Here is an 18,984-nt window from a genome sequence, read left to right on the forward strand (position 1 = left end):
TGGTTATTTCCTCCACATCTTGGACTCACTCCGGGGATCGAGTGACCGCCTTTAAGGCTGCACCTCCGGTTGAACAAGATGGGAGGAGGCTGACATAGTTTCTGAGTGGGAGCTTCCACTGTGACCAACTTCGGAAGACTTCGGGGACCCAAAGAAAGAATTTCCTTGACCTTTGACCCCGAACCCAGGAGATCGTCTTCGACTTCGGGTCCACGGATTCCTTGGCGCCGAGGTGGGGCGAGGGGGGCGAGGGGGCGAGGGGGGAGGAGGGCGAGGGGGGAGGAGGGCGGTGGGGAGGGGCTCTCATAGTGTCAACAGTGGGACCGAGAACTGAAAATTAGTGGAAGTTAGTTGCTTGACGATTCTGAGTGGTCTTCAGGAGCTAAACAACAGCAAATCATAACTCTGGGGTGCGTGAAGAAATGGGTTGAGAATTCTTGGCTTTAAGGATCAATAAAACAAATTTATACATCTGAAGGGTAACTACCTTATTGAGGGGGTTAAGATGGTTTGAGTCCAGTTCATTGGTGCGTTCTTTAGATATTTCATTCTTGCTGGCTAAAGCGATTTTATCAAGTTATTTTAGGTTTCATTTTGTAACTACTAAAGCTCGTTTCACACGTATCGACTTTTCGCGGTGTGATGTCCACGACACGACGTCGTGCTATCAAATAACTATGGGTGCCTATGGTCGCTTTCACATGTGGTCGTGGTCGTGACGTGTGAAAGCGTCTATACACACCTATGTTTACTTAAGAGTACGACGTCGTGTCGTGGACGGCGCACGGCGAAAAGTCGATACGTGAGAAACGAGCCAAAAGGATCTTGCGGTCGTCCAGTCACTTTCTTTCCGTTCACCTGTTGTTTGTTCATCTTCTCGTTCATTTTCTTATCATGTCACTCTCATTTTCTTTGTCATCACATATTTTTTTCTCGGGTTGAATGCACACACACACACACACACACACACACACACACACACACACACACACACACACACACACACACACACACACACACACACACACACACACACACACAATAAAAGGATTAGATTAAGCGAAACTGTTCTTGAAAACATAATAGCACAATGTCAGACTATAGAGGATTGTAATAAGCTCATTGTATAACTTTCTTTGATTTACAATTAACTGACCCAACGCTTAAATGTCACTGCAGCTTAGGTGAGCATTGAAATGTCAGAAAAAAGAAATGAATATTAATTTTGGAATAACAACTGATTTTTTTTTTATAACAAGTTTGTTTCAAATTCTTGGAACCAGGAATCCGAATTAGACTTATGTCTAGGGTATGTCTAGGTATGTGTGTGTGTGTGTGTGTGTGTGTGTGTGTGTGTGTGTGTGTGTGTGTGTGTGTGTGTGTGTGTGTGTGTGTGTGATGTGTGTGTGTGGTGTGTGTATGTGTGTGGTGTTTGTGTGTGTGTGTGTGTGTGTGTGTGTGTGTGTGTGTGTGTGTGTGTGTGTGTGTGTGTGTGTGTGTGTGTATTCACCTCGGATCTGCTGCAGCCTCTTTTCGAGACAGCCAGACACCACCCTACGGCAGTGAGCTCAGAGCTCATTATTAGCAGATCTCTGGGTAGGTCTGAGACCACTCACACTCCACACACCGGGAATGCAAGGTCACAACTCCTTGACTAACGTCCCGTACCTACTCGCTGCTAGGTGAACAGGGGCTACACGTGAAAGGAGACAAACCCAACTTGTGTGTGTGTGTGTACGTGTGTGTACCGTGACGTCAGTTATAGAATCACGACAATGACGATGACTGATGATGATGATGATAATGATGACAATGACGATAATGATGATAGTGATGTTGCTTATGATGACGATAGTGATGTTGCTGCTGTTGTTGTTGCTGCTGCTGATATTAATGATGATAACGGTGATGACGGTATCGATTGTGGTAAAGATAGTGCCGCTGATACCAAAGACGACGACGCTGACGCCAAAGACGACGTCGCTGACGCCAAAGACGACGACGCTGACACCAAAGACGACGACGCTGACGTCAAAGATGACGACGCTGACGCCAAAGACGAGGACGCTGGCGCCAAAGACGATGACGTTGACGCCAAAGACGACGACGCTGACACCAAAGACGACGACGATGACGCCAAAGATGATGACGCTGACGCCAAAGACGACGACGCTGGCGCCAAAGATGACGTTGACGCTAAAGATGATGACGCTGACGCCAAAGATGATGACGGTGACGCTGACGCCAAAGACGACGACAACGCTGACGCCAAAGACGAAGACGACGCTGACGCCAAAGACGACGACGCTGACGCCAAAGATGACGCCACTGACGCCACAGACGACGACATTGACGTCAAAGATGATGACGTTGACGCCAAAGACGACAACAACGCCGCTAACGCCAAAGACGACAACGTTGACGCCAAAGACGACGACGCTGGCGCCACGACGGACGGACGAGGGCCGACAAGGATGACCGGCGCCAAGGACAATGAGACCGACGACACGGAGAAGGCTGGAGTTATTAATAAACAAGGCTCACTGAATCTGAAGTTGGGATAATAACACAGACAGGCTTAACCTGTTGCCTGAAATAGACTCTCAAAGGTCAGTCACTGCCGCCGTGGGAGGAAGGAGGGAGGGAAGGAGGGAAGGAGGGAAGGAGCGAAGGAAGGGAGGAAAGAAGGAGGAAGTGCTGGGAAATGACGTCATGAAAGCCCCGTGTGATGTAATACACTCCGTGCGTGACGTAAGATGAGTTCAAAATGACGACATTTAAAAAATTAGTAGATAGATGGAAAATAGATTGATATAAATAGATACATGAGTGAATAAATATATAAAAGGTGTTGGACAAGTAATTAATGAGGGAGATGACGTAAAATGTAAAATGACTAAAATGTCTGACATGAGGCATAGGAGTTGAAGCAATGTTGTAGGAAGATGAGTATCTGCGGCCGAAGCCGTCACCTTTGACCTATTATGCACCTTTTAGGAAAGGTCACAATCACAGTTTTTTTTATTTTATTTTTTTACTTGTTTTATTCATGGAGATATGGAGACTTGTCTCCTGAATGGAATCGCCTGGAACTCGCCAAAATAAAATAAATGGATACTCTAAGGCACTCTAAGCCAGAATTTCTTAATCTTTTGATGACTCCCGACTTCCAATGAATTGCCCAAGATGGTCTCGTAACTGCCTAGTGTAGGCCTTATGGTCTCTTGCAGTCTCCTTCATTCTTGTGTCCTAAGTTCATACACCTTTCACTTGGCTGTCGACATAATCATCACCATTCCATTGACTTCTAAATATGCCAACATCTTGATTTTACTGTATTATAGATAGCTAGGACATAAAATAAAATCATATGCATTGATAACTTTATCATAACATTAATAAATCTAACATTCTATAAATTGATACATTAAATGAAATAAATACAACGTGTGACAATTTTCTCGCGACCAATTTTTTTTTTTTTTTTTTTTTTTTTTTTTTTTTTTTTTTTTTTTTTTTTTTTTTAAGTGGAGTGTCACTCCCGCGGGCTTTGTTTGAGCCCATGCGGTGGAGTTTATGTAAGACACACCTGGTGGAGAGGAGGTGGAATAGTGTAGCTATTCAGAGGGGGATAGAGGGCTGTCAGAGCGGCGGCGGACGCTCTAGTACCGGGGTTCTCAACCTACTTTCACGTATACGCCGTAGTTATGCACTGCTGTTTCTTAACCTACTGAAGATGACTTTAACACTAAATTTAATCGTTTTGTATTCCCTAACTGCTAGTGGCTTTTGGTTGGCGGTCCCTTTTATTGACCCTCGTGGCCCAATAGAGTTCCATAAACTACAGGTTGAGAATCACTGCGAGTCTAGTAGCTGACGGAGCTCTTTGGGGCTTTGGAGACGGCAGAGGCGGTTCACAAGACCTTCAGGGGGAGCCGGTGGTCCCAGTCTGAGGAAAGAGGTGGAGGGGCAGTCGCTCAGGTAGTGGAGGAGGTCGGAATTTAGTTCACTCCGCCAAGTAAACTTGGTGGAGTGTATGTTTTCAACGGGATGCTAAGTGTGTACGTCCGTATGTGTATGTGTACGTGTATCTCCAAGGGCTTGTCTTTTAATCCAGGGTGCTTGGTGCTCAAGTGGCGAAGCAGTTTTGAGAGTTTAATTGCCTCGTTAGAGAGCCGGTCGCCGCAAACTATGCAGAGCGGGGTTGGTGTGCGGGAATCACATTTCGCGATTATTCCATATTTCGAGTAGGACTCATGATATTGTGTGTTAAAAGCTTTCTGTTTCTTTGATGCTGAAGGCTCCTCTTCTGCCTCTTGGCTGACCCTTCTCCCCTTCGAAAGGAAACTATCTAACGACGTCTGTTTCGTACTCATTTTTGCTCATTTGTAGGTTAAATTTCGGCGCTCAAGTGACCCAGATTTAACCTGGAAAATAAAAGGAAAATAAAACATCGGCAGACGCAGATAGAAAATAAAATGGAAACAATTGAGTGTTTCTTATGCGACCCGGTACCAATTGATCCACGGACCAGTACCGGTCCGCGTCCCACTGCTGTATATGGTTCCCATAGCCGCGGTTAGGAACCTCTACTCTGAGAAGGAGGTGGGGGTTATACAAGGTCAAGGAGAGATTTCAGGAGTGAGAAGAGAGAGGAGGGATGATAGAGATGGATTTATCTCTTTTTTTTTTTTTTTTTCTCTTTTTTTTTCAGTGGTGGTATGTGATCATAAAGGATGCCGCGTGGCTGTGGACCGTAGGGGTGTCACGAAAATCCTTTTAATATTGACTGAATACGGTTTATCCAGTCCAGAGATTAAGTTCCACGATTGTGGTACATATATGGACCAGCTGGAGGTTGATGGATGTTTACAGCCATAGATAAGCTTTCTTTATGATCGGTAGGCTTACCAACCCTACCGAGACGACACGGACAGCCTGGGACATACCTCCAAAAAAAAAAAAAAAAAAAATATATATATATATATAATATAAAATTGAAAATTCGTTTACATTTTTTCATTATAAGGGAGTTACTGTATTTGTATATACATATGTTAAAATTCGACAACGAAGGGTGTTCTGATGTATTAATTATTGACTAGGTCCTGCTGTGCGCATTATTGCAATATATCTCATAGCTTGGTACTTATACACGTTGTTTGAAGATGAGACGACTGAGTGGATGAAAGTGGTAGGAGAATATAGGTCGGATCAGGAACATTATATTGTTGACGTTTCGACTATAAATCTCCAAAAGAAAAAGAAGATTGCTTATAGTCGAATCCTCAAAAATGAAAAAAAAAAAAAGTAAATAAATAAATAAATAAATAAATAAATAAATAAATAAATAAATAAAATTAAATGAATAAAAAAATAGATAAATAAAAAGATGAAAATAAAATAAAATAGATAAGCAAATAAATAAAAATATAAATAAATGAATAAATAAATAGATAAATAAATAAATAGATAAAAAATAAGTAAAAGAACACGTGTTTTTCTATCGCCTTTGGCACTTGCACAAGTGTCTTCTTCCCTTTACATAAGCCCAACCGCATTCCCTCACGTCTGTCTTCGATCTTTGCAGGTGTTCTTGGACCAAAGAGGTGAACGCGCGAGGATTTGGAGCCTCCACCCTTCGGGGGGAAACGCCAGCTCTCCCTCTCCAGGAACGTCCTTCGTCCCAGACCTCGAGGGCGAACCTGTCCTCGAGGGCGACCCTGACCTCGAGGACGACCCTGTTCTCGAGGGCAACCCTGACCTCGAGGACGACCCTGTTCTCGAGGACGACCCTGTCCTCGAGGGCGACCCTCTCCTCGAGGACGACCCTGTCCTCGAGGGCGACCCTGTCCTCGAGGGCGACCCTGTTCTCGAGGGCGACCCTGTCCTCGAGGACGACCCTGTCCTCGAGGGCGACCCTGTTCTCGAGGACGACCCTGTCCTCGAGGGCGACCCTGTTCTTGAGGGCGACCCTCTCCTCGAGGACGACCCTGTTCTCGAGAACGACCCTGTTTTCGAGGGTGACACTGTCTTCGAGGGCGACCCTGTCTTCGAGGGTGACCCTGTCCTGGAGGGCGACCCTGTCCTCGAGGGCGACATTGTACTTCAGCAGGAACTTCTCTCAAACCTGAAATCGTCTCAAATAATTGGATGTGTTGTTTCGATCCTGGGACTTAGTGCCTTGTCGGAAAAGAAGTAGAAGTAGAAAAAGAAAAAGAGGAAGAAGACGAAGAAGAAAGTGAACCCTAAGGATTCTCCTTAAAATAAAAAGAAGAAAAAATGAAATAAAATAAAGATTAAATAAAAAAACAGTGGATATTGAATATTTGAAAAAAGTGGACCCTACGTGTTCTAAAAAAAGATAAAAAAAAATAAACAAATAGATAAAGTAAAATAAAAAAGAAAAGATAAGATGAAGATAAAATTGAAAACTGTGAATATTGGATGTCTGAAGATAGAATGTAGCAAAAGAAGACAGAATAAGAGATGATAAGATGTCGATAAAATGGACATACGAGTTAACTGCAAAAATATATAAAGATAAAAATAAAGAATAAAGATAAGGGGAAAGGTACAAAATGAGCAGACAATTGGCGAGTTTTGGACAAACGATGGGGGGGGAAGGAGAAAAAGACAAAAGACTGAAAACGAACCAGAGAATTGTGAGAATTTTTTTTTATATTTAAGAGAAAAGGAGAAAGAAGAAAGCGAGAAAATGAGAGGGGAAACTACTACGAAGCTAAGAGGAAGATTTAGAAAGACAGGAGAAAGAAAGAAAGAAAAAAGAAAGAAAGAAAATAAAAAAAACGTATAGTACACTTGTAAACAAGAAGCGAAATACGTCCAGATAGGCTCAAGTAGGCCCAGGTATCAAGTAATAAGTTCCGGTAGAGTTCAAGTAGGCCCAGGTATTGGGTAACGAGACCAAGTAGGCTCAAGTAGGCCCAGAGGTAATAAGACCAGGTAGGCTCAAGTAGGCCCAGGTATTGGGTAACACGTTCAGGTTAGGCTCAGGTAGGCTCAAGTAGGTCTAGATGTCAGATAATGACATGACGTCATTTCGTTGGGTTGTCATGACGTCATAGACACGTCACTTTCCTAAAACGATGACGTCACCGGAATGGTCCTCAAGGAATTGCTCTCGAGGACCAAAGGACGCTGACCCATTAACTCCTAGTGTAGGCCTTATGGTCTCTTGTAGTCTCCTTCATTCTTATGTTCCTATTCTGGCTAAGAGAGGTGATACTACCACAGTTAAAGGAACAACAGGGGGCGGGACCAGTCACCAGGTAGGCTCAGGTAGGCTAAAGTAAGCCCAGGTAGGCTAAAGTAGGCCCAGGTGTCAAGTCAGGAGACCAGGTAGGCTTCCTTAGATACCGAGACTAATTAGGTTCAAGTAGGCCCAGGTATCAGGTAACGGGTCCAAGTAGGCTCAAGTAGATCCAGAAGTAATGAGACCAGGTATGCTCAAGTAAGTCAGATATCAGGTAATGAGTCCAGGTAGGTTCAAGTAGGCCCAGATATTGGATAACGAGTCCAAGTAGGCTCAAGTAGCCCCAGAGGTAATGAGACCAGGTAGGCTAAAATAAGTTAGATATCAGGTAATGAGTCCAGGTAGGTTCAAGTAGGCCCTGTAGGGCTCAAGTAGGCCCAGGTATCAGGTAATGAGTCCAAGTAGGCTCAAGTAGCCCTAGAGGTAATGAGACCAGGTAGGCTAAAATAAGTTAGATATCAGGTAATGAGTCCAGGTAGGTTCAAGTAGGCCCTATAGGGCTCAAGTAGGCCCAGGTATCAGGTAACGAGTCCAAGTAGGCTCAAGTAGATCCAGAGGTAATGTGGCCAGGTAGGCTCAAGTAAGTCAGATAACAAGTAATGAGTCCAGGTAGGTTCAGGTAGGCCCTGTAGGGCTCAAATAGGCCCAGGTATCAGGTAACGAGTCCAAGTAGGCCCAAGTTGGCTCAAGTAGGCCCAGAGGTAATGAGATCAGTATTCTCAGGTAGGCCCAGGTATCAGGTAACAAGTTCAGGTAGGCTCAAGTAGGCCCAGGTATCAGGTAATAAGATCAGGTAGTCCTAAGTATCAAGTAATGATTCCAGGTAGGCTCAAGTAGGTCCAGATATCAATTAATGAAGCCAAGTAGTACTAGGTAGGTTGTGGTATTTGGTAAGGATTGGCCAGGTCAGACTACCTGGGCGGTGATGGTGGCTGGGTCGATTCCTAAGAACGTAAGAACGAAGGAGACGGCAAGAGACCCTAGGGCCTGCACTGGACAGTTCCATGTCCATTACCACCATCCATTACCCCATTGCCCGTCTATTCTTAAGCTTCTTGGGAAGGGCTTGTTTTTGTTGTCTGTCTCTGGTTGTATAGCCTGGGTTGATGGCGTTCTCCAAAGCAGAACAAATATATATACAGTATATATATATATATATATATATATATATATATATATATATATATACATATATATATATATAAACATATGTATATATATATGTACTGTACACACACACACACACACACACACACACACACACACACACACACACACACACACACACACACACACACACACACACACACATATATGTATATATATATGTATATATATATGTATATATGTATATATAAATATATATATATATATATATATATATATATATACATATATACACACACACACATATATATATATATATATATATATATATATATATATATATATATATATATATATATATATATATATATATATATATATAAATTTTATGGTTCTTATAGCTGGGAGATGTCTTACACAGAGATGGAGAGAGAGAGAAAGTGAAAGAGAGAGAGAGAGAGAGAGAGAGAGAGAGAGGAAGAAAGAGAAAGATATATAGAGAAATAGAGATACAGATGGAGAGAAAAAGAGAGAGAGATAGATAGGTAGATATAGAGATTGATAAATATAGATGTAGAGAAAGAGAGAAAGAGAGATAGACAGAAAGAGAAAGAGAGAAAGAGATATTTCTACCTCCAGGTGATAAGCACAACCTACGTAAAATGAGCCATTTGTATTCGATGGAACTCTTGTGGGATAAGTTATTTAATGTTTTTTTAGAAACGATGGAAAGCCCAACAGCATCGTCTCGGGGCGGGCCGCCTCATCCTGGATGTGTTAATCTGATTGTGCTTCATTTATTTCATTTTTGTGACGATTAGAATCGTCAGGCGCGGTCTTCCAATGGGACTTGTCTACCTTTATATTGTTAACAAGGTGTTCAGATCCTAACGTAAAGAATTACTTTTTTTTTGTGGGTCTGAGATCAGATCTTAACGTAAAAAGAAGCCAAAGTATTCTATTTATTTTATATTTATTTGTTGATTTGTTTATTGATTGATTTTATCTACTTATTTATTTATTTAGCTATTTATTCTTTATTTTATTATTATTTTTTTTTTGCTATGCTCATGGGGTCTGAGATCATATCCTAACGTAAAGAAGTGCCAAAGTAATGTGTTTATATATCAATTTTTATTTTTCTATCTATTCGCTCATCTATTGTTGTTGTTGCTGTTGTTTTGTTATTATTATTATTATTATTATTATTATTATTATTATCATTTTATTATTATTATTATTATTATTATTATTATTATTATTACTATCATCATCATTATCATCATTATTATCATTGCTATTATCATTATTATTATTATTGTTATTATTATTATCATTATTATTGTTATCATCATTATTGTTATTATTTATTTTATTTATTTTTTGGCTATGCTCGGTCGCAGTGGATCTGGGAAAAGTGATGATTACCTTATGGCAAGAATTCCAGCTGATGGAGCCATTGCCACAGAACGAGTGTTAAGTTTTCAGTTATTCTTATTATCGATTTATCTATCTGTTTGTTTGCTTGTTTGCTTTTTTCTTTTTGTTAAAAAAAAAAAAGAAAAAAAGAAAATGGACTCGCTTTGTGGCAAGACCTACCTCTGAGACCACGAGTTGAATTCAACAAAATTTATTTGTTTATATATATATTCTATATTATTATATTATTCATTTATCATATATCATATATTAATATTATATATTGCTTATTATATATATTCTATATTATTGTATATATTAATATCATATATTGCTTACTATATATATTCTATATTATTATTTATCATATATCAATATTATATGTTGCTTATTATATATATATATATATATATATATATATATATATATATATATATTCTATATTATTAAATTATTTATCATAAATCATGTATTAATATTATATATTACTTATTATATACTATATATTGATATTATGTATTACATATTCACTTATTATATATATTATATATTATGTATTTGTTATAGAGTATATTTATCATGTATCATATATTTATTCATATATTTGACTGTAAATATTGATTGATTTTTGTCTGATTATATCTATTTATTTATATATTCATTTGTTTATTTATTTATTAGATCGTTTATGTATGTGCTCATTCATATGTTTATTTATTTATTTATTTATTCATTTATTTATATACGGTATTTATTTATTCAGTTATTTATTTGTCGCTTATTTATTTGCTTTATTAATCTATTTGTTCTTTTATCTATTTATCAATCTATTGATCAGTTGATTAAGTAATCTATTAGTTGTTTCAAATATGTATCTATTTATTTGTTAATATATTTTTCTATTTATTCATTCATTTATATATTCATCTATTTATCCAATTTATTCGTTTATCCATTGTATTATTTCATCTATATTTGTAAAACAAATGCCCACTGGGTCATCCGGCTCTGTTATGGGCAGAGTGACCACATCAAGACCAGGGTGGAGGGAACGATAACAGATAAGACTGAGAGGGACATTCGTAGTTGATGATAATAGAGTGATTAGAAGAGAGAAATAGAGCCAGTTAGGTGTAGGTCGATATTCCTTTAGGGTAGTTTAGGTGAGGATAGGTTTGGTTAGGTTAGGATAGGATTGCTTAGGTTAGGATTCGTTGAGATAGGTTAAGTTAGGATAGGTTGGCATAGGTTTGGATAGGATTGGTTAGGTTAGGATAGGATTGATTAGGTTAGGATTGGTTGGGATGGGTTAGATTAGGTTAGATAAGATAGGATAGGTTAGGATAGGATTGCTTAGGTTAGGAAAGGTTGGGATAGGTTAGATTAGGTTAAATAGGTTAGGTTAGGAGACGATTGATTATATTAGGATAGGTTAGGATAGTTTTGGTTAGGTAAGATTAGTTTAGGATAGATTAAAAAGGGTTTGGGATAGGTCAGGATAGTGAAGCATAGTTTGGGATTAATTAGGTTAGAATAGAATAGATTAGGACGGTTAGGGTGGGTTAGGACAGGATGGATATTGGCAAATACTGATTGAGATTGACAGAATGCCGCCATAATGGCGTGTTTCTTCCACAACTATGGCGATAATCATCAACTTAGTGGCGATATTCTTTTCTTACGTATACAGTCGGGTCGAAAAGTTCTCTTCACTCGGAGCTGAGGTCAAGTAAGCAAGGTTTTAACTTAGACTCCATTTGGAGCTGATCCTAGCCGACGTATCGCCTTTTAAGGCGAGTTAAGGATGGAGCTATGTCATAGAAGGGGAGGGAGTGGGAGGGAGGGGAGGGGGTGCCCTGTGGTTGTTATAGAGGGGTCCTGGGGAGGATGGTATAACGGGGTCTTGGCTTCTTGATTTTTTATATGTTTATTTAGTAATTTTTGTTTTGTTTTTTGTTTTTCTTTTTGTCTCTGGATTTTATCTTCTTTCGTTTTCATTTTACCCGTTTTTGGTTTTGTTCTGTTGAGAGAAAAGGAAGAAAAGAAAGAAGGAAAAAGAAAAAGAAAGAAATAAGAAAAATAAGAAAAAAAAAGAAAAAAGAAAGGAAAGAAAGAAAAGAAAAGAAAGAAAGAGGAAGAAGAAGAAGAAGAGGAAGAGTAAGAGGAGGAGGAGGAGGAGGAGGAGGAGGTCTACGCCCCCACAAAGTCGCCATAACGGGTTTGGGGTTCGAAGTCCGGGGTCGGGTTCATTGAAAAGTTCGAAAGGAGAGTTAAACGTTTCGGTGCCTGGTTCGGACCCTCGTCCGAGGTTTCGTTTGAATCCCTGCAACGGGAGGGGGGGGGGGGGGTAGGGGTAGGGGGGTCGGGGGGGGGAAGTTATTGGAGAACTTCCTCCTCAGCTATCGCTGGAAACACGACACGCCCTTGTCCGAGCCATCGAGTTGTCTCACACTACACGGGCAACTTCACCTCTGAGTAAAATTCTCTGAGGACAAACGTTGAGCAAGAACTGGTTAACGAATGGAATAAGGGACATGGAACTGCCTGGTGTAGGCCTTAGGGTCTCTTGCGGTCTGCCTCTTGTAGCGCTTAGATAAGAGCATCCCAATGATATAGAGGGACCTCTGCAGAATCGCCTGTCTAACCACTGCTAGACGACCTATTTTCAATGAGAACAAAACGGGAATAATGTTTGCATCACCCTTGTTAAAGGGTGACTCAAACAAGGTCATCATATTAAGACAACAGGGTAGGACTCGCAGTAATGAATTCAAACTGGACAAATTTAGATTTAAGAAGGAAATAGGCAAGAATTGGTTTACTAATAGGGTGGTCGACGAATGGAATAGACTTAGTAACAATGTACTTGTGAGCACTGGAACTATCAGTTGTTAGAAAAGGTTAGACAACTTTACGGATGGGATTAAAGGTGGTAAGGGATATGGAACTGCCTAGTGTAGGCCTTATGGTCTCTTGCAGCCTCCTTCATTGTTGTGTTTGTATGTTCTAATCTACTAGCTGCCGCCATTTAGGAAATATGACACATATGCAGTGTCACTGGTTAAACAGAGAGTGTCATATGACACATGCGCAGTGTCAGAGCCTAAGCAGATAGTATTATATGACACGTGCGCAGTGTCAGTGCTTAAGCAAGGAGTGTCATATGTGACACGTACGCTATGTCAGAGCCTAAGCAGCGAGTGCCATATGACACAGACCAATACCCTCGCAAGATGAACCCCCTTATAAAAAAAATTATGATAAATAAAATACAGATAATAATAATGATAATAATAATAATAATAATAATTAATAATAATAATAATAATAATAATAATAATAATAATAATAATAATAATAATAATAAAAACTATATATATATATACATATATATATATATATATATATATATATATATATATATATATGCAATAAAAACACTAGGAACGTGTGTTTTATAGATGCAAGGTAACCACTTAAGAAAATAAACAAACGGAGCAGAGCGCTTTCGTATATTACGTCTGTAAATTACACTGAATATGTAATATACGAAAGCGCTCTGCTCTATTTATTTTCTTGAGTGGTTACCTTGCATATATATATATATATATATATATATATATATATATATATATATATTATATATATATATATATATATATATATATATATATATATATATATATATATATATATATATATATATAAATCTTAGATCAATCTACCCTCGCTCCCATCCCGGTAATCGGTTCATCGGGTGATAGATATCCGATACTCGGTCGTCACAGCCCGGTAATCGGTTCTTCGGCTCGGCCGCCGCCGATAACGTATCGGGTCGCGAGCATATTTAGGAGCCTCGGATCGAGGTGTACCTCTCGAGACCTGGTCGAGGACCACCCTAGGATCAACAAGACCCAAGCAAGGGTTCATTACCCCTTCCTCCTCCTCCTCTCCTCTTCCTCTTTTTCTTCCTTCTCTTCCTCTTCCTCCTCTTCCTCTTCCTCTTTCTCCTCTTTCTTCTCTTCTTCCTCTCGTACTCATCCATTTCCTCTTCCTCCTCCTCCTCCTCCTCTTTCTCCTCTTCCTCCTCCACTTTCTTCTCCTCGTCCTCCTCTTCTTCCTCCTCCTCTTCCTCTTCGTTCTCCTCCTCCAAGTCCTCCTCCTCCTCTTCTTCCTCTTCCTCTTCGTTCTCCTCCTCGTCCTCCTCTTTATCCTCTTCCTTCTCTTCCTCCTCTTCCTCCTCATCCTCTTCCTCTTCCTCCTCCTCCTCCTCCTCCTTTTCTTCCTCTACCTCTTCGTTCTCCTCCTCGTCCTCCTCCTCTTCCTCCTCCTCTTCTTTTCCTCTTCCTCTTCTTTTCTTCTTCCTCTTCGTTCTTTTCCTCCTTTTCCTCCTCCACCTCCTCTTCTTCTTCCTCTTCGTTCTCCTCTTCGTTTTCCTCCTCGTCCTCCTCCTCCTCTTCTTTTTCCTCTTCCTCTTCGTTCTTCTCCTCGTCCTCCTCCTCATCTTCTTCCTCTTCGTTCTCCTACTCGTTCTCCTCCTCCTCCTCCTCCTCCTCCTCCTCCTCCTCCTCCTCTTCTTCTTCTTCTTCTTTTTCTTCTTCCTCTTCCTCTTCGTTCTCCTCGTCCTCCTCCTCCTCTTCCTCCTTCTTGTCCCATCTTGCACACACAAAGGCCCAAGCAAGGTTTTATTGCCTCCTCCTACACTTCTTCCTCCTCCCCCTCTTCCTTTTCCTCCTACTCCTCCCTCCTCCTACTCCTCCTTCCACCTCCTCCTCCTACTCCTCCTTCCACCTCCTCCTCCTACTCCTCCCTCCACCTCCTCCTCCTACTCCTCCCTCCACCTCCTCCTCCTCCTTCTCCTCCTCCTTTTTTTTTTCTTCGTCTCCCATTGTTCCTCCTTCTCTCTTTTTTAAGGGTCATTTATATGGTCAAACGGTTTGTCAAACCCGGTTTGTCAAACACGTGTTTGAAGTGATGTTTGACCGTGTGAATGGGGTACTTGGTTGCCAAACACGTTTGTCAAGCGTGTTTGACAACCAACTACCCCATTCACACGGTCAAACATCACTTCAAACACTTGTTTGACAAATAGGGTTTGACAAACAGTTTGATCGTGTAAATGGCCCTTAAGTCTTCTTCGTATGGAGGTATTCACTACGTAAGTTTGTAGTCGATATCTAAGGCGGTACGGGGTGGGAAACCTTATTTGTACCCCTACGGACCAGAATCACGCGTTTTTTTTTTTTTTTTTTTTTTTTTTTTTATATTTGGAGACTAATCTTCTGAGGATAGAGGCGCTGGTGAATGCCCACAAAATACCAAATACTCTCTTTCCCACTACTCTTTTTCCTTCTCTCTTTCCTCTCTCTTCATTTCATTTTCTTGCCCTTCCCCATCATCCCTGACCACAAAATCTTAAAGAGGTTCCTCATACCCTCCACATAGTTGCTCACATGATATCACATAGTCTTATGAGGTTCCTCATATCTATATAGTTGCTCACATAATCTCACATATTCTTATGAGGCTCCTCATAATATCCATATAGTTGCTCACATAATCTCACATATTCTTATGAGGTTCCTCATACTCTCCACATAGTTGCTCACACAATCTCACATAGTCTTATGAGATTCCTTATTTATACTCGAAAGTCTCCACGTAGTTGGCATATAATCTCACATAGTCTTACTCTCCACATAGCTGCTCACATAATCTCGCATAGTCTTATTAAGTTTCTCATACTCTCAAAGGTCTTCACATAGTTGTTCACATAATCTCACATAGTCTTATGAGGTTCCTCTTACTCCCTACATAGCTGCTCACATGATCTCATATAGTCTTATGAGGTTCATACTCTCCACATAATCTCACATATTCTTATGAGGTTCCTCATACTCTCCACATAGTTACTCACATAATCTCACATAGTATTATGATGTTTCCTATGCTAAAGGGCTCCACATAGTTGCTTACATAATCTCATATGGTATTATGATTTTTCACGTAGTTACTCACATAATCTCACATAGTCTTATGAGATTCCTCATATTCTCAAAGGTCTCCACATAGTTGCCTTCATAACCTCACATGTTCTTATAATGTTCTCTTTGGTCTCTGCATAGTTGCTAACATAATCTCACATAGTCTCACAAGGTTCCTCATACTCTCAAAGGTCGCCACATAGTTACACATTCTCACATAATCTTAGGATGTTCTTCATACCCTCCACATAGTTGCTCACATAATCTCACATAGTCTTATGAGGTTACTCATACTCTCAAAGGCCTCCACATAGTTGCTCACACATTCTCACATAATCTTATGATGTTCTTCATACTCTCCACATAGTTGCTCACATAATCTCACATAGTCTTATGAGGTTCCTCATACTCTCAAAGGCCTCCACATAGTTGCTCACACATTCTCACATAATCTTATGATGTTCTTCATACCCTCCACATAGTTGCTCACATAGTCTTATGAGGTTCCTTATGCTCTCAAAGGTCTCAACATAGTTGCTCACATAGTCTTATGAGGTTCCTTATGCTCTCAAAGGTCTCAACATAGTTGAATACACGATCTCACATAGTCTTATGAGAATCCTCATACTCTCAAAGGTCTCTACATAGTTGCTCACATAACTTTTAATAGTCTTATGAGGTTCCTGTGACAAGAGCGGGTCTATGCGGCCTCATAGTTTCACATGTCAAAACAATTCTGTGGTCTTATGCTGTTCTAGGAGTTCCACATAGCTTGACGTTTGTCAAAATACATCATTAAATATTTGAAAATCGTCATAACAAATCTGTTTATTTTTTTTTCAATTAGCTATTAATGTTTATTTATTCATATATTTATCTGTTGATTTATCTGTTTTCTAATTCATTCATCTATTTGTTCATGTATATTTCATTTACTTATTTACTTGATTGTTCATTAATTTATCTACTTATCAATTTATCTATGTGATATATTCATCTATTTATTTGTGTACTTATTTATGTATTTATTCATCTATTTAATTATTTGTTGAGACATTGGGACAAATTATGGGAAAGGTGGAGGGGGAAACACGGGTCTTTATCTGATTATCGAGTTTATTCCTGACCGGTTTCGCTTACAATAGCTTCTTTGCTATTGTAAGCGAAACCGGTCAGGAATAAACTCGATAATCAGATAAAGACCCGTGTTTCCCCCTCCACCTTTCCCATAATCATTTGTTGTTTATTTTTGTGAGATGCGATGTTCTGAAAAAAAAATCCTAATCTAACGAAACCTAACGTCACCTAGTCTAACCTAACTTCTAACCTATCCTAGCTTAACGTCACCTAACCTGACCTAACATAGCCTATCTTCACCTAACCTAACATCTCCTAGCCTAACCTCAATTCTCTTAACTTGACCTAGCCTAACGTCATTTGACCTTACCTAACCTAGCCTAACTTAACCTATTCTAACCTAGCCTAACCTAGTCTAACCTCACCTCACCTAACCTAACCTAACCTAACCTAGCCTAACCTCACCTAACTTTACCTAACTTCATCCAATCTTACCTAACTTCCCCCACTCTGACCTAACTTCACCCAACCTTACCTAACTTGACCCAACTCCACCTAACTCCACCTAACTTCACCTAACCTAACTCCATCTGATCTTACCTAACCTATCCTGTCCTTGGGTTTAATAGAGTGCGTTGTCAGTGTCACACACCACTGTAACGTTATTACCAGCGTCTTGGACAGAGATAGCCATTGTGTGACGTCATCGGCCCTACGTAAACAAAGGAGGATGGTTGCCATGGCGACGCCGACGCTACCTTTGGCACGGTAAAGATAGATAGACAACCCTTGGCATGTTGGCGCACTTTAGAAAATTATTCTGGCTGTCGGTGGGTGATTTTTTTCGCCGAAGGGGTGTGGAGGGAAAGGATCCACTGTATTGATTGTATTTATGTTCTTGTACTACATAAGAATATGAGAATGAAGGAGACTGCAAGAGACCATAAGGCCTACACTAGGCAGTTCCATATCCATGACCACCTATTATCTCCATCCAAAAAGTTATCTGACCTCTTAAAACAACTAATTGTTTCAGTGAGAGAAAGAGAGAGAGAGAGAGAGAGAGAGAGAGAGAGAGAGAGAGAGAGAGAGAGAGAGAGAGAGAGAGAGAGAGAGAGAGAGAGAAAGAGAAAGCGAAAGAGAGAAGAAAGAGAGCGAGAGAGCGAGAGAGCATAAAGACGTAAGAACATAAGAACATACAAATGATTGAGACTGCAAGAGACCATAAGGCCTACACTAGACAGTTACATGTCCATGACCACTTGAAACAACCGATAGTTTCAGAGCCACATACAAATGGAGCTAGAGTGTATCTTTTATCTCATTGAACAAATATCTAGGAAATGTACAAAATGCCTTACAGGTATCAATAGTCACTTCATCTGAGTTTGGTTGATATTCTCCAGCCAGGTTTGCTCACCAGTTAGTTTGTAGATCTAATTTTGTCTAGTCAATTTATCTAACCACGTTTTTTGTTTTATCTTTTGTGTTAATGTTTGCATTCCGGTTTGTTTTTATGGTTGAACAGATTCTTTTTTATAATAAATCTATTTAAAAAAATCTCATCCTACTCTCATGACGTGGGAAGTGAAAAACCCATGATAGGGCAAAGCCCTGTCAGCTACGGCAAGCCGGAGAACTGGAAAAGAAAAAGAACATTCTGGAAACATGCCTGGACCCAAGGAAAATAAAAATAATCGAGAAACGTTACATCAAGGACAGGGAACCAAGCTTAAATATACAGATACTCGACTTATAAGCACTTCCCAGCATGAGAACACAGGGTAGGCCTGAGAAGATGTAAAATTTAATTTTAATTTATAAACATCAACCAATTATCTTGTGATCTCCCCCAGTCAATATTTTTCCTGTGGTCAAATACCCAGAGCTGGGCGCGCTACCGCCGGACAGGTAGTGCGTTACCGAAAAATCTGGGGTGCATTTCCGTCAGTGCGTTATCGATTTTAATTTCCTTAGAGCGGTCCGCGTTACTGCGTATGTGTATATGTATATACACATACGCAGTATGTATACGCAGATTTTTCGGTAACGCACTACCTGTCTGGCGGTAACGCACTACCTTTCCCAGTGTAACGCGCCCAGCTCTGCAAATGCCACTCC

This window comes from Oratosquilla oratoria, chromosome 26 (genome assembly GCF_046742065.1).
Source record: "Oratosquilla oratoria isolate Oo_2021 chromosome 26, ASM4674206v1, whole genome shotgun sequence".
NCBI classification, from domain to species: Eukaryota; Metazoa; Arthropoda; class Malacostraca; order Stomatopoda; family Squillidae; genus Oratosquilla; species Oratosquilla oratoria.